Here is a 13,509-nt window from a genome sequence, read left to right as displayed (position 1 = left end):
CACAAAGTGAGTTCAGCTCAATCCCTGAATGTAAAAGGGCATGGGGGGGAGGGGGCTCCACTCCAGTGCCCCCCTGATTCCCAGTGACAGGACCTGGTCTCAGGACCTGATCTAAGGACAGTGGCCACAGCTGCAGAACACAGATCTGTTTCAAGAAAAGTTGGGAATGCAGACTTTCGTATGAGCACCTATTCCAAAAGGTGGCAGTTTATTCACATTGTGGCAAAGACACCTTCAAGAGTAACATAAGTGGGTAAATTCAGGGCCAAACCTGGCCATTTCCTCATCCAATCTCTCTGAGGAGTGTGGACAGAACCAAGCGTCTCTTCGCAGGACACTTCTGGGTTTTTTTTTTAAGCCTAAAGGGCAGTAGTCTGTCTCCATTCTTGTTCTTTGGGATTTTTTCATCATCGGATAAAAGGATTGGGGCAATCCATTCGAGATACAATATTCCAGTTGCATGTGACAACTACAGCGCCCCTCAGAGGGAGGGAGCCGACAGATGGGAAGCAGGGAATTCTGAAAAGCAAAGCGATGACAGAGATGCTAAGCCGTCCCTTCACGTGTCTGACACCCCTCCTCAGGCAGCCTGCAGGCCTGCTAGACCTTTACCACTTGATGTCTGGTAGGCTGCCCTGGGCCCTGCTAGGCAGTGTGCAGGGCTGCCTGGGCCCAGGGGGAGTCTCCCTCCCCCCCTCCGGCCCCAGCCACTCCTAGTATAGGTCTTGCACATGGGTGCTGGTCTCCGGGGGCCACACTGGGATGGCAGCGTAGATGCCTTCCATCTACCACAGCGGTGCCCTGTCTGCACGCCCGTCCTCTGCCTGGGCCTGGCCCCTGCCGCTTAGGCATGCCTGGTGCAGGCCAGGACCTCTACGAAGTGGCAGGGGAACTTGTCCCTCTGCAGCTTCAGGACCACTTCTGAATGTTCCGAAAGCTGTGAGAAGCCCCAAAGCGTAGCAGAACCTCTTCGTCCCTTTCAAGGGTGACTCCTGGAGGTCTTTGTTCCTCAGGGTGCGATAGGTGAGCACCCCATGTCCTCGTTGAACAGCTCCTTGGCCGTGTGCCTGAAGATATGCGCCAGGTACCCGTTGGAGCTGGCACCCTCGTGGAGCCTCACCTCCTCCTCCTTCATGTCTCCAAACAGTGTCCACAGCGGCGTCATGCGAGGCGAGGTCACTTTGCTCCATTATCTGAACAATTTCACCTCAGGTTAATACGCAGGCAGCACCCTGGGAACTATGTAAAGCTGTGGGAACATCTTCTCAAAGGACCTCCAGTTTCTTGTCATAACAGGGGGCCACAATGACGTGGAAAATCTTGTCTGGGGACAGGTTCTGCCGTCTGGTGAAGTAATCCTTCACCGGAGAGCCTATGATCTGCTGGGGAGACTTGGCCATGCAGAGATGGGGGTGATGGGGTGACCCAGCATGCGCTCTGCATATCGGTCCCAGCTGGGGGAGGCGGAGGTCAACATGGGTAGCCGGGGCTCTTCCTCACGGTGCTGGCAGTACCGACGCACAAATTCCTTCTGACTCTCCAGGATGCTGATGTCCGCAGCCATCTCCATGTCAAAGACAGTGCACCCCAAGGCTTTTGAGGAAGCCGCAGAGCCTTCTGGATGCATCAGTGACACTGAGGTTGAATTTAGCAGCAAAATAAAGCAGAGACTGAGGACACACGGACACTGCCAGCACCTTGTGCTGTGAGGATCACATTTCTTATTAAGGTTCAGAACACGGAAGAAGTCCTTGGTGTTCTGTTGAGAAACTTGGACTCCTTCCTCTGTGGTCACACAACTGTCACATGCCAGGCAGTCACTCAGAAATATCCTGGCATCGGCCAACTTATGGAATTCTCCCTTCTCTCCGTTCTCCTGAGCCGGACTCCAGACATTGACTGCAGCATTCTCTTGGTCATCAGTTTTTGTTTTTTTTACTACACTCCTTCCCTGTGCAGTGATCACACTTCATCTGGAGCGGGGTGGGCAGGGGCCAGCTCAAGTGACCCGGAGGAAGCACAGGGAGAGCAGTCAGTCACTGCTGGTCACCCCTGGCACTGCTGGCAGTATCCTTTCTTCCTGTGGAGTGTCCAGGGAGGGGAAGCGGCTGCAGTGCCCAAGGCCAAGTTCCAGGAGGCCGGCAGTGTTGTCGGGATCATGCCGGAGGCACTGGTTTGTTGGTGCCTGGCCTGTCCTCTGGAGATTGAACCTACAGGCCTACTAAGGAAGCCAGTTCCCAGTTCTTCCCGGCCTCCACCACGGATTGATTGGAGTCTGAGGGCCAGGAGGAGGGACCAAGAAGCCTGCCTTTCAGCGGCTCGCCAGTTCACACCACTCACTCCGGTTCCCGGCTAACCAACCCTCTGATCAATGGGAGCCTGCAGGGGGAGGGACCAAGTGGTCTGCCTTCCGCCCGCTCACCAGTCGCTGCTGCCATGAATTCATTGGAGCCTGAGGGACCCCAGTTCCCTGTTAGCCATCCCCTGATCAATGGAGCCTGAGGGCTGGGGGTGGAACGGTCGTTTGTTCGGTTGTTTGTTACGGACCCTGGGCTTTTATATATTAGGATAGCCAAGATATGGAAGCAATCTTAGTGTACATCGATGGATGAATGGGTAAAAAAAAAAAAAAGCTGTGGTACATATATACAGTGGCATATTGCTCAGCAATAAAAAACAATGAAATATGACCATTTGCAAGACCATAGTGGACCTAGGGGGTGTGATGCTAAGTCAAATAAGTCAGACAGAGAAAGATAAATGCTGCATAATTTTACTGATAAGTGGAATTTTAAAAAATCGAAACATATGAAACTAGAGATTTGTAGATACAGAGATCAAACTGTCTCTCTGGTGGGCAGAGTGCTGCTGTGCTTGGGTGTTGGGACAAATGGAACTTGGTCCTGTCCTAGGCGCTCACGGGACCACGGAGTCACGTGGACAGCGACAGCCACTCAGCGCTGTAAAGGTAATGCCCACGCTTGACCTGGAGGCAGAGAGACCCACAGAAGGAAGGATGTTACGGCAAAAAGACAAAAGCAAGGCTGCTGGGCTCCACGCAGCAAGGCCGGGAGGCGGGGATGTGCTTGTTGAACGTCTAGGGTTCGTCCCACACGGTGCAGACGCTGCTGCTAAGAGGCAGCCATGCACCTGCCCCCTGCCCCGCAGCTGCCCCGCGGCTGCTCGCGTTCTGCCCGCCTCCTCACCGTGGGGCCGCGCCTGTGCATGGCCAGCTCCCTCCGCGTGGTAAGGGATGAGCAGTACAGGTTTGGTGCTGAGGTCCTCTCAGAGGGACTCCCGGTGTGAATGAGTCTGCCAGGGTGGCTTGGGCAGGATTTTTATTTGAATTTGAGTCAAGTAAGAAGAGAGAGGTCACAGGGCACCCCCGAGTGCGAGGCCCCCCTGGCAGGGACTCCGGATCCTGAGCCCTCGGATCTCCTTGGAGGCAGCAGCTCAGGTGTCCCCCCACCGAGGGCGTGGTGGGTGTCCTGGAGGCTGGCTAGACTCTGTCCTCGAGGCCACCCCGTGATTGTGTGTTAATTGTCCTGTTACTGCACCCCTGCAGGCTGACACCGCAACCAGAGCCCTGCATCCTCACCCAACAAGCCCGATGCTGCTGGCGCCGCTGGGAGAGGGGTGTTCCCGCGACCACAGGCGGGTGTGCCTGCGGTGGTGGTGACAGCAGGAGAGGATGGGGCATGCGTGTGAGCTGCCCCAGAAAAGGACACGCAGCCCTGGGACGGGGCGTGCGGGCTCCTCGCAGCCCAGGAAGCTTCCCTGCTGGCGGCAGGTTCCTTCCCCAGGGTCTGCGGAGACTGAACAGTCACGGCGGCTCCAGGAGCAGCCTGCAGGGCCACGGGATTGGATTCAATCCCACAAAGGCCTTCCTTCTCCAACAGAGGCCCACCCCTCAGCCCGCGCCACCATCAGAACTGCTACCGCGAGGTGCCAGGGACCCTCCAGATGCGAGGCCTGGAACCCCGCGCTGCCCTGGCAGCCGCTGTCAGGTCAACGCAGGCGCGGGAGGCTCCCTCTGCCCGTTCCCGGGCGGCCCCGCTGGCAGCACCCTCCGGCCTCGCCAGCGCGGACTGTCCTCCTCGGGGCTGTCCCCATCGGGACACCGCTCTGGTGCTCGTCCACCTCCTCCAGGCGCGACACAGCAGAGCAGCGCACACTGACCCACTGAGGAGGAGCCCAGCGCTCTGCCCAGCGGCCTCCTTCCCGGGCCCTCCCCCCCATCCCCACCGGCGGGTCGGCAGGCGCGGCTTCCTGTGGGTGGCGGTGGGGGGGCTCCCTCCGGAGGAAAGCGAGTGTCAGCCACGATCCACGCGCTCGGGTCCCCATTCAGGCGGCCCCTCCCGGGCGCGGTGGTCAGCACGTCGATGCCCAGGGCTCACAGAGGAATCGCCGGCCTGAATGCAGAGGCTCTGGCGCCCGGGCCGCCCGCCCTGGTCGAGGTCGCGGCGAGGGCCTTTGTCCCTGAGCTCACTGCGCGCCGGACCGGGGCCGGGCCTGTGGCTGGTCCCAGGGACCTGGCCCCAGATACTGCCCGGCAGGAGCAGCAAATCCCGACTCCATTTGGAGTCTGTGTCCAGCCAGACTAACTCAGCGAGGCACGTCCCTGCGCCCAAGGATAAGCCAATGGCAGGGCCAGGGCACCGTCGACCTCCTTGGAGGTCCCTGCACGCTCCTGCCTCCATTGTATCCGGGCATCCCCAGCCACTGGTGGCAGGCGGGGCTGGCCTGCCTGGCATCGTTCACACACACGGGCCGAGTAAACAGTGTCTATGTTTTGATTTAATTTTCCTCAAGAGTGGTTCTTACCATCTCCGTTATGTCAAGGACTAACTAAAGCTATGGATCTGTTGACATCATAGACTCGAATCACTCCAGACATACTAAGCCCTCCCTCCGCCCTGAGCTGCTTCTCAGACAGGCTCCCAGGACCACTGCCCCGCCCACTCGCTCTTTCATAGGTTCCTGCGGATTCCCACTTCCTGCAATGTCACAGTCCGTGCAGCCGCCCATTTCATGACCTCAATTTGAGGTTGTCCTTTGTGCACAAAGGTGACCCACTGACCAACCAGCTTGGGCAGCATTTTTATTTTTTCTCTAGTGATCGGTATGGATTGTTCTGTGCTCTATGCCCTCGCTGGTGAAGCTGAGGCCACGAATCCATGAGGCTGACCAGCCTCCCTGGGGCGCTGGCCACACCCCACAGGATGCTGCAGTTGTTGGCACCTGGCTGGTCTGCGTGGAACTGGCCAGTCACCGCTGACCTTCCTGAAGCAGCACAAGCACTGCTCAGCACCGACACGGACAGTGACAGACGGTCTCTCTCTATTGGGAGCCAGAAAACAGACGCTAAAGGGACTCGGTAATTTTTCCGAGGTGACAATTAGAGTAAGTCGAGGACCCGCAAGAGGCATTCGATGTCATCACAGAGCCCGCGTGTTTACCTCCACTGCATTGCCCCCCCTGCTGGGGGCGCACGGGAGCCTCCCCGCACCCGCGCCCAGCCTGTGAGAAGCGGAGTGCGCAGGTGTCCACACCACCACGGAGATGTAGCAGAACCCACAGCCAGACAGCAGTCCTCCGAGAGCACCGCGGAGCCCAGCCCGCCTGGCAACAGGTTGTCCTGATATTAAGGCCCACGAGGAGGCTGTCACCCCCATGGCCACGGGCATGTTGCCTGGTGGTGTGTCAGCGAGCTGACCAATTGGATGCCGCAGAAGTGGGCTGCTGCTGAAAGCAGGCTGGAGTCCATCAATCCCTGGTTCAGAGTAGAACCAACAACAGCAAAACGACCTCACTTTCAAGATGAGCTGGTTAGAACCTGGACAACTTAGGGAGAGTCTTGAACTGATCCTATATATAAAAGCCTAATATGCTAAGTGTCAGTTGGCCGTTCAACCAATCAAAGCATAAAATGTTAATGATATGCTAAGGCTGCTCAATTGCCCGCTATGATGTGCACTGACCACCAGGGGGCAGATGCTCCAACTGGTAAGTTAGCTTGCTGCTGGGGTCTGGCCAATTGGGACTGAGTGAGACTGGCCGGACAGGTCCTGGAGCCCTCCTTTTGTCCCTCCCCAGCTGGCCAACCTCCCACGTTCCTCCCTGGCCCCGATCGTGCACCAGCAGCATCCCTCAGCCTGGCCAGAGCCCTCTCACAATCTGGGACCCCTTGGGGGATGTCAGAGAGCCAGTTTCAGCCTGATGGTAGAACAACCGGTTGCTATGACACACACTGACCACCAGGGGGCAGACGCTCAATGCAGGAGCTTCCCCCTGGGGGTCAGTGTGCTCCCACAGGGGGAGTGCTGCTTAGCCAGAAGCCGGGCTAACGGCTGGCGAGCACAGCCAGACAGTCAGTCAGTCCGTCAGACATCCTCTGAGGGCTTCCAGACTGCGAGAGGGCACAGACAGGGCTGAGGGACCCCCACCCCCAAGTGCATGAATTTCATGCATCGGGCCTCTAGTGTTCAATAATAAAAAATAAAAAAATCTCATATCACAACCATTTGTAGAGGTTGCCTGCCATTTGAGGGGACTGGTTTTCTCCAATTAAAAAAAAATGGGGAGAGGTACATATAGAACATGAGATTGGAATGACTGAAATTCAAAAACACAGATAACACCAAATGTTAGTGAGCAAGCATGTGAGCAGCAGGAACTCCCAGCCAGTGCAGGGGCGACATGGACGCGCTCACACTGTGGCTGCTTCTCGGTCTCTTACAAAGCTATACCCAGCATGCAGCCCCCCAGTTGGACTGCTGGGTATGTATCCAAATGAGTTGAAAACATGTCCACACAAAAATCTAGACACAAATGTGTATAGTACCTTTACCCATTATTGCCCCAAATCAGAAGCAACCAAGATGTTTTAAAAAAATGATTGGATAAACATACTGTGGCACATCCAGACTACAGAATAATCTTCAGGAATAAAGGAAATGAGCTTTCATTTTAGAAAATGAACCTTAAATGCCTATCGCTAAGCAAAAGGAGCCAGTCTGAAAAGGCTATGTCCTCCATGATTCTAGGAATACAACACGTTGGAAAAGCAAAACAACAGAGACAGTGAAAAAATCCGAGGTCACATGGGTTTGGGGGAGGAGGGGAGGTGACTGGGGAAACACCGGGAACTATTCTGGAGAAACTGTGGCAATGGGTACCTGCCATCATGCATTTGTCAAATGTCCTTGGAGCTGTAAACATATAGCAAATGGACCAGCAAGACAAGATGCTAAGAGCAGGGCATGTGCAGAGCATGGGTGATCCCATGGGACCACCTGCTCAAGGGCTCTGTCCGTCTACCACAGAACCTACAAGGGAGCACCATACGACTGTCAGCTGGTTTCTCAACAGAAACTATGCAGGCCAGAAGGGAGTGGCAAGAAATAGTCAAAGTGATGAATAGCCAAGGATCTACAACCAAGATTACTCTACCCAGCAAAACTATCATTCAGAATTGAAGGTCAGATAAAGAGCTTCACAGATAAGAAAAAGCTAAAGGAGTTCACCGCCAAACCAGTATTACATGAAATGTTGAAGGGTATTCTTTAAGAAAAAGAAGAAGAGGGAGAGGAAGAAGAAGGAGGAAGGGGAGGAGGAGGAAGAGAAAAGAGGAAGAAGGAGGAGGAGGAAGAGAAAGAGGAAGAAGAGATAAAAATATGAACAATAAAATGGCAATAAATACATATCTAACAATTGAATCTGAAAATCAAAATAAACCAACAAGAAATCTAATGAACAAAATAAACTGGTGAATAAAATATAAGCAGAGACATGGAAGCATGGAACAGACTGATGAATCTCAGAGGGAAGGGGGTGGTGGGAAGAGATTAACCAAAGATCTCAACTATGGACTCAGACAGTAGGGGGGTGAAGGTGCGGGGCGGAAACCAGGTGGAGGGGGTAATGGGGCTTCTGTAATACTCTCAACAATAAAGATTTTAAAATAAATAAGTGACACGGAACCTAAACGTGCCCTCTAGGAGCTGGTCTCTGAGGGAGGGGGGATGTCACTGTGGGCGCATCCGGGGCTCTTCCAGGTACAAGGACTTGGACCCTGTGGCCCTGGAGGGAGGACAGGGGGCCGGGCGGAGGACCGGAATGTGTGTGTCTCCTGCAGCCTCTTCTCCCATTTGAATTGTTTTTTTGGGGAAAAGTCTGTATCACTTTTTCAATATATAAAAAAGGGAGCGTGTCAGGATCCCTCCATTCAGTGGGTGGGCCAAACCACTTTGGGGGCGGGGGTCTGAACCTAGTGACACTGGAGAGGAGACCAGTGTGGCTGCGGGTGTGGAAGCAGGTGGTGGCCTGTCTGGGAGTCTGGTCACCGCCGGGTCAGGGACCTGCTTCTCGGTGGGTGTGGGGCGGTGGCTTCGGTGACGGGCCGGCGCCTCCTCCCTCCGCCCGGCCACCCAGTGCCTCTCCGCGGCGCTGCTCCGGAACCTGTGGGCTGTTGGGAGAGGACTGCGGTCTGTTTCCACCCCAGGCCAGTGGAGCTTTAAGACACAGAACAAACGGGTGAATGAGTCGGGAGTGGCGCCCAGCCTCCGACGCAGGGGCCCGGCTGAGCGGCTGGCGGCAGGGACTCGTGTCTGTCTGGAAGCGCCCCTGGGCGTGGGGTGTGGGTCCGAGGGCCGGGGTGAAGGGCCGGACAGAGGGAAGGTGGGCCGCTCTGCGAAGCACGTGTGTTTCGCGGCGGCCCCGCCCCTGGTCTCGCACCGCACAGCCTCACAACCTTCTTCCTGTGCGAGTCCGCGGTGCGAGCCGCCCCAGGGCCTCGGCCCTCGCGCTTTAACACCTTCTGCTCTGGCATTCAGTGCTGGATATTCAGTTACTAACATCCTAGCAACACTTCCCTTCAAAAATGTCACCTCTTCCATCACGAGAGGCAGCAGATGGCCTAATGCTTTCCGAATGGTCTTTTATGAAATCTCTTAATTAAACAGAATGAGCTGTAAGCATCTTGGAAATACATAATCGATACCAATCGATTCTGCAGATCAAAGTCATGATCTATTGCACATTATTCCCGTTTTAATGCACAGCAGGGTATTTCTAAGGCATCTTTATTAGGAATGCAAATAATACTTAAATATTTCAATAGAACGAACTGCTTCCCTTCACATATAAGGATCTGACTTATTGGAATATTCTATAAAGGTGTGAGGTCATAGTCACATCATAGATCAGAGTTTTCTCACGGTTTCCTTCGCGTGAGCGCCCCTTCCCGCCACTTCTGTGCCGGTGAAGCCCGGGCCTCCTTCCTGCTGCGGTTCGCTCTAAGGATGCTGCCCGGCCCCCTGCCGCGCTCGGCTCTCTCCCTCGTGTGGACGGCATTCAGCTCTTTCCTTCCTGGCCATGTGGCATCTTAGCCACATCCTGTTCCCAGGCACCGCTGAGGGGAGAGGAGACCCCGAGCTCACAGGCACAGCTCCCCTGCCCCTTTCTTCTTCAACCCCCCCCCCGCCCCCCGCGCTCCGCTCTCCCCGCCTTGGGATCTGCTGCTGCCCAGCGTCAGCTCCGCAGGGATCGCCTTGGCTGTGGGATGCTCTCCACGTGCCCGCTTTTCGCAGAGCCTGCCTCCCGCTGAGGCCTGCGCTCCCCAAGGGCTCCACAGCGCCTCCCGCAGGCGCCCTCCCTGAGGCCTGGCTCCCAACGTCCAAATGCCACTTGCCGAGACTTAACCCCATCGCTGAGTAGTGGGTGGTGCCCAGGCCTCAGCACAGCGCATGCGCTCCCGCTGCTGCCGCTCAGGGACGTGCACTCACGGGATTTCAAAGCCCCGGCAGGAAGCCCGGTACCGGCTCGGCTCCGAAAGAGCCTGCCTGTTCAGTCGGCCCGGTCACGCCTTCTCGTGGGTTCCGTAAGCTTCACCGGCACAGCCGCAGTGAGGGGGTCAGAGTGAACTTGCAAACACGTGACTTTTGATACAGTTTTTAAAATATGATTTGTATTGATTTTAGAGAGAGAGGAAGAGAGAGGGAGAACATCAACGAGAGAGAACCAGCGATCAACAACCTCCTGCACGGGATCGAGCCCTTGACTGGGAATCCAGCTGGAGACCTGTGGGTGCCCAGAAGACACCCAGCCCACTGAGCCACATGGGCCAGGGCTCGGCACAGCTTTGACAGAAGAACTTCAGTTCATGGAAGTCACACGTTCGCGTCTGAAAGCAGCCCAGGCTATAAGGCCATTCTCTGCCACCTACCCAGCACCGAGCAGGCGGCGTTAAATGTCACCCTTCTTTAAACTCAGCCCTGGGGGCGGGGGGGGGGAGGGTGCTATCAAGAGAGGATCTTGTTAGCAGAATACATTACAGATAAAAACTGGAAGTCTTTGCCATTGACCTTGATTGTGAGCATGTGACCTGTGTGGGATGTCTGAGCTCATGCTGTTCAAGTGGCAAAGTTTGTTGGGGATTTGACAGGGAGGTGAGCGTGCTGCTGGCTTTGGCTCTCCGTTGGCACTTCCTCCACTGACAGGTGCTAGTCCCAAGATCTGTGCTCAAACGCCCCACTTCCCAGGGGCTCAGCCCTGCACCTCTTCCCCCAACTCACCTCCGGGTCAGCCTCTCCCTGTGCCTGGGCACCCCCTTCTCTCTGATCCCAGAAATCCTTGTTGGCCAGCTGCTCCCTCCTGCTCACACTTCTTGCTGGGAAGGTCATTGTCAGAGACGTAGACAGCATGCATCTGTCCAAATTAATTAAATTAAAAAGATGACACTCACACTTATTAGAATGGGAGGTGATATTTGCAAACAACAGATTCAACAGGAGTTAATATCCAACATATATAAGGAGCTCATAAACTCGACACCAAACAAACAAACAACCCAATTTAAAAAGGGGCAGAGACCTGCAGACGCTTCTCCCAAGAAGATACACAAATGACCAACAGATATGTCAAAAGATGCTCCATTCCTCTGGCCATTATTAGGGAGAGGCAAATCAAACCCACAATGAGATGCCACCACACCTGTTAGGGTGGCCGTTATCAACAAGACGAGTAGCAACAAGTGTTGGAGAAAAGGAACCCTCACTCACTGCTGGTGGGACTGTCGACTGGTACAGCCACTATGGAAAACAGTGCGGTGGTTCCTCAGAAGATTAGGAATAGAGCTACCAAATGACCAGCAATCTCTCTTCTGGGCATCTACAAAAATCATGTAGTCACAAAGATCTATGCCCCCTCTGTTCATTGCAGTATTATTCAAAGTGCCAAGACATGGAGACAACCAAAGTGTCCTGTGAAAGAGGACTGGGTACCAAGGACGTGGCACTTACTTTCTGTTCTCAAGAGCTGCACTAACATGGTTTTGTGGTGATGATGCTACTCAAGTGGACAGTGGACTGCTACTCAGCCAGAAAAGGGAAATACTGCCATTTGTGACAACATGGGTGGACCCTGAGAATATCGTGCTCAGCGAAGTAAGTCAGTCAGAAAAAGCTAAGAGCCACATGATTGCACTCAGATGTGGGGGTAAAGCTGAACTCATAGACACTGACCGCAGTGTGGTGGTGGCCAGAGGGAAGGGGGGCAGTAAAGGGTGAAGGGGTCCAACACGGTGACGGGAGATGGTGTGACTCTGGGTAGTGGGCTCAGGGCCATACACGTCAGACATAGAGACGGTGCGTGAAACCTGCTGGATCTTATTAACTAGTGTCACCCCAATACCTTTAATTAAAAATAAAATGGAAACAAAGTTTCCGGGGCTCATCAATTCTAAATGTGGGGTCTTATGGAAGCACTGGCCGTGCATCTGGCACATTCACTTAACCTGCTCAGCTGATCTCGCAGCAAATCTGCACAAACCATTAAAATCCTCAAAAAGGACCGATAAGGGCTCATTTATTTCAAAAGAATAGAGATGGTCCCCAAGGTGCCATCAGCCCCAAATTATTTCCTGTTCTCAAGAGCTGCATTAGAATGGTTTTGTGGTGATGATGCTACTCAAGTGGAAAAGAAATATAACTTAAATGACTTAAGGGTTTCAGGCACCTGCCAAGCCCTTGGAGCAGAGGCCGGGAGAGCATTTTGAGTGGACGGCGAGACCGCTCCGGCGATAAGTGGGGTGGGTTAGGGTGAGTGTCAGGGGAGCGCACTTGTCGCGCGCCTGCTGCTCCTTCATCCCCCGGAGGCCACACCTAATGATGGCCGGGCGATGGCTGAGCCAAAGAAGCACCGTCTTGATGGGAAATGAAGACTGGGAGTGGCTGCCCTTCCCCCCATGAACCAGAGAAAAGGCGTTCAGTGGGGGACAGTACCTGGCACACAGCACAGAGGCACCCACGGCGTCCTTGCCCCTGGGCCTCTCAGAGCAGAGGCCTGGGGGCCAGTGGGTGGGAGGAAGGGAACAGAACACAAGGAGCCGCTCGAACCTGGGCCTCGAAGGCAGGGTCAGTCTCGTCTCCGTCTGCAGTTTGAGAGGAACAGGCTACACGTGGGTCCGTGTCTTCCCGAGACAAGCCCCAGGCGTGCACTCTGGGTGGCACCACCTTCCACCCTGGAATGTGAGTGTGGCCTCGTTTGGGGAAAGGGTCTTAGAGACAGAACAAAGTGGAGGATCTCAAAGTGAGACCCTCCCGAATTAGGGGAGTGGCCCTCAAACCGGTGGCAACTGCCTGGTCAGACAGAGGAGGAGACACAGTCACGGGGGACGGCATGTGGCGACAGAGGCCGAGGGAAGCTGGGCGCCAGAGCCCAGGCCGCCTGGCCCCCCAAGCTCAGGAGGCAGGAGGATCTGCCTGGAGGGTGCCCCCCTCCCCCTGGGCTTTGAGGATACATTTCTGTTGTTTTAAGCCACCAAGTGTGTGGTGATGTGTTAAGACAGAACTAGGAACCAAGATGCCCCCACATTTGTGACTGAGGACCCCAGAGAGGTGCACCTGCAGGGAGGACGGAGGGGTGTGGCCGGGGCCTGAAGGGCTGGGCCACCTGCGTGGAAGTTCCCACGTCTGGGGACTGTGCTGGAGCCAAATGTGATGCCCACGGAGGCCACGCCGGGCGCCACCCGCCCCCTGGGCACAGCCCACCCGGACCCTGGCGACGGAGGCTGCCTTGGACACCGGAGGGGAGAGGCCCCCACAGCCCAGTGGGCGGCGCCACCCAGGACCTCGGGCTCAGAGCAGGCGCGGCGCTCCGCTGGGCCTGAGTGACCCTCACGCGTTTGACCAGGAGACCATGGCATTTGGACCAAATTTACTCCCAACCACGTGGACAAAGTTGAAGCCAAGAGAAAGGCTTGGGGCTGAGCGCAGAGGGGACGGCAGCTCCGGGGGAAACGCACCTTCAGACCCGCGTGGTAGACGGCTATGATCCAGAACACGCTCCGACTTGTAACCACAGAACAAGCGATTCAATGGCTGCACCGCGCGCCCTGCCCTCGCCTGGTGGAGGCTGAGGAGGGGCAGGAGTGACGGGAGGCCAGGGACCAGCACCGGGCACCTGCCACTGCGAAGCCCAGGACGGTCTCAGCACCGGACAAGGCTCCCG

The 13,509-nt window shown here is 55.6% G+C and overlaps 1 pseudogene; it reads right to left on the bottom strand.

Annotated features, from left to right (window-relative positions):
• Window positions 1-608: 608 nt before the first annotated feature.
• Window positions 609-3,700, bottom strand: LOC102435581 (annotated as a pseudogene).
• Between the last annotated feature and the right edge of the window lie 9,809 nt (window positions 3,701-13,509).

Source organism: Myotis lucifugus, unplaced genomic scaffold (assembly GCF_000147115.1).
Source record: "Myotis lucifugus unplaced genomic scaffold, Myoluc2.0 scaffold_490, whole genome shotgun sequence".
Lineage (NCBI taxonomy): Eukaryota > Metazoa > Chordata > Mammalia > Chiroptera > Vespertilionidae > Myotis > Myotis lucifugus.
This window is presented reverse-complemented; position numbering and strand designations above follow the sequence as displayed.